General features: G+C 40.4%; 1 long non-coding RNA gene across 1 annotated transcript; it reads left to right on the forward strand.

The window, feature by feature from the left end:
* Nucleotides 1–1,141: 1,141 nt before the first annotated feature.
* LOC145875800 (uncharacterized) lies at nucleotides 1,142–1,941 on the forward strand. The gene is made up of 2 exons (XR_014391339.1): nucleotides 1,142–1,215; nucleotides 1,612–1,941. It is a non-coding gene; the product is annotated as an uncharacterized LOC145875800 (long non-coding RNA).
* Nucleotides 1,942–3,645: the final 1,704 nt, after the last annotated feature.

Raw genomic sequence — 3,645 nt, forward strand, 5'->3', positions numbered from 1 at the left:
CATTATCAAGCTTCAAGTGGTATTTATGTATTCATTTGTGATGCTGTCCTTGATATGATCCTGTTATTGTCACATGCTACACATGTACATATGTGTGCCCATGCATCTATCAATCCAATGTTATCATGATTTGTTATCAGGGATATTATACTTTAGTAATCCACAATGACCTGGTGATGTAACAGTCTAATAATTACATTGTCTTCCATATTCCTACAGATACCTTGTAACTGGAGATTCCTTCAGAACGATTGCCTACAGTTACCGTGTAGGGCACTGCAAGGTTGGGTGACCAGGGTCATCTGGGACTGCCTCCTGGAGGAATTCAGGTGTGAAGGCTACCTGTGTCCTGCGTAACTTCATGAGGATGGACACGAGGACCAGGAGGGGATCTGCAGCTCGCCGCCGTGTGCCAGAGGAGGAGTCTGCTGCTCTGCAGGATGTTTCAAGGATGGGGTCCAACAACGCAGCAAGAGAGGCAATCCGTGTGCAGGAGATCTTCACCTCCTACTTCTTCAAAGAGGGTGCTGTTCCCTGACAACACCATAGACGTCACTATGCACAACCAAAAGCTCTTTTAAGAGCCATTCACATTGCAATAAGAGTATTCTTCCATTTACTGAGCTATGTCAACTGCAGTTATTCAATTCCCAATTTTTCTCCCTTTGATTTCTACTTCTCAGGTGAGGGTGCTGTTTAGGTAAGGGTGTGATGTCTGTACAAAAACAAAACAGGCTATTTTAAATCACCCATATTGAAAAAATGTAGAACAATTAGACACCCTATAACCCACACCTACACACTCATGTATCAATCTGATTGATGGATTGTGTTGTGCAGTAAGCAGGTTCAGGTGTATAACTGTGGCTCCTTCCACCTTCAAAGAATAGGCAAGAGGGCCAACCATGGAGAATAGTAAGACACTTCATTATTTCTATAACAAACACTATATTGTTTGTCCTCATGTGTCCATTCATGTTTTTCAGCATAAAGTACTCTGCAGCCACTTAGTGTGGTGTGGACACCAGGTGAGGCCACACACAGATTCCTGTTGAACACTGTCGCTTTAACTACCTTATTTTCTCTATAACAGTCTCTCTCCTTCACTTCATCCCTCTCTCCTCTTCTCCCTAAATCCTCTAGGTTATATCAGCTGTGTCGGTGAACTCCTCCTGCATCTGAACTGGCTACATAGAGGGCACAGCATGATCAGAGGTGAGAGGTCACTTGGTCAGGTCAACAGGAAGTATTATTAAAGAGATGCTTTACATTGAAATACAGACAGAGATGCAGTAGTCCCAGAGTTAATGATCCAAGGTCAGTTTATATTATACAGGAAGTATTATTAAAGAGATGCTTTACATTGAAATACAGATAGAGATGCAGTAGTCCCAGAGTTAATGATCCCAGGTCAGTTTATATTATACAGGAAGTATTATTAAAGAGATGCTTTACATTGAAATACAGACAGAGATGCAGTAGTCCCAGAGTTAATGATCCAAGGTCAGTTTTACATTTCACCTCCTGATTGATGACTAACAATGTTAGAATAAAAAATAAAAACACAAGGTTTAAACATGCTCTCTCTCTCCATCTGTCTCTCGTCTGCAGATATGTTTTGATGTGAGAGAATGCCAACCCCCAGTCCCATCATCGCCACCTCACCTGCTTTTAAGAACCTTTGGGTCGACGAGAGACACTATTATGTAATTGTGATGAACTGAGAGAATATTTATGTAGCACTGTGATTCATTAATCATGTGCTGCCTTCCCTGCTCCTATGTGCTTACCTCTTTCCCTTTCTGTCTTTTACACCTCTCTCACCACCTCCTCTTTCTTCCTCTGTTTTTATAATGCACAACAGATGTGCATTGAAGTACAGATTAAACTTGTATTTATAACACTTGGATAATGAGCTTTTCAATAAAGCGTTTCACATTCTCTACTGGTTGAAATGAAGTGTAATGTGATGAAATACTCCACCTATCCTGTGTTTATCAGATCAATGCAGATGAAGGGCATTAGATGTTGAGATGAACCAGTGTTAGAGTATTTACATGATGCATAGGAAGTGTAGTGTACTGTTTTTTAACATTATATTTCTGTATATATGAATTAACTAGTTAAATCCTGTTTCTAGTCTATTAGTTACAATGTGTAACCATTGATGTCCCAGGACCAAGATTGGTAAACACTGTTGAAGTGTATAATTGTAATACATACATGCAGACACAGCGTCATTCAAAGACTGGAATTTGATACTCCTGGTATTGGATATGACTGAAAAAGAATCTCGAAGACATTCATACCTAAACTGCACCTTTATTTGCCAAGGTAGAGTACATGATCAGTGAATATATTAAATGTACAGGCTACAATGTGGGGATCTCATGCATGGTAATAACTACATGTATATACGACTTGCATCCTTGGTTCAACATGATATTATATTCTACTCAATCCATAGGCTTCATTAATGTCATTCAGGCTGTTTTGAAGTTGATACAACTGGCTATGATAGCTGAGGTTCATAGGTTCTGAACTAATATGTATACCAAACGTTACACAATTGTACATTCAATTTTCAGTAAATTCTTCAGCTAACTAGATTCTATACATCCACTGTTTCACAAAACGACAGCCTGGTTTGCTGGTTGTTTCAGGAGTCCCTAAATCAACCAGAATGACAATTTCATACTCATGTCACAACACCCATAAAGCTAGCCAGCTAGCTGGCTAATGTTAGATAGTCAGCTAGCTGGCTAATGTTAGCTAGTCAGCTAGCTGGCTAATGTTAGCTAGTCAGCTAGCTGGCTAAAGTTAGCTAGTCAGCTAGCTGGCTAATGTTAGCTAGCTAGCTATTGTTAGCTAGTCAGCTAGCTGGATAATGTTAGCTAGTCAGCTAGCTGGTTAATGTTAGCTAGTCAGCTAGCTGGCTAATGTTAGCTAGTCAGCTAGCTGGCTAATGTTAGCTAGTCAGCTAGCTCGTTAATGTTAGCTAGTCAGCTAGCTTGCTAAATCGCGATTTTCGTAAATCAACTTCATGATAAAAAATGCATAATCGTTTGTCTCTACATTAACTAACATTCCTGTCAACTGTACATGTTTCTGCATGATTCGTTATGACGTTATAATCCCTTACATTTGCTTCCATCCTAGTATTTCTGTCCACCATCTTTGATCCAGTTCAGTTCTGTGTTGGGATACCCCTCTCTCCTAGTATTTCTGTCCACCATCTTTGATCCAGTTCAGTTCTGTGTAGGGGTACCCCTCTCTCCTAGTGTTTCTGTCCGCCATCTTTGATCCAGTTCAGTTCTGTGTAGGGGTACCCCTCTCTCCTAGTGTTTCTGTCCGCCATCTTTGATCCAGTTCAGTTCTGTGTAGGGGTACCCCTCTCTCCTAGTATTTCTGTCCTCCATCTTTGATCCAGTTCAGTTCTGTGTAGGGGTACCCCTCTCTCCTAGTATTTCTGTCCACCATCTTTGATCCAGTTCAGTTCTTGTTTTGTTTTGTACACTTTGTACAAAATAATAAAACGCAGAACTACAGGATGTTTCTTAACATAACTCTTTATTAACTAGCTACAACTACATGTTAGCCTATCTCCAACCACGATCAACTGCCCATGACCTAACCGTCTGGGTG

This window comes from Salmo salar, unplaced genomic scaffold (assembly GCF_965601325.2).
Source record: "Salmo salar unplaced genomic scaffold, fSalSal1 ptg000357l, whole genome shotgun sequence".
Classification (NCBI taxonomy): domain Eukaryota; kingdom Metazoa; phylum Chordata; class Actinopteri; order Salmoniformes; family Salmonidae; genus Salmo; species Salmo salar.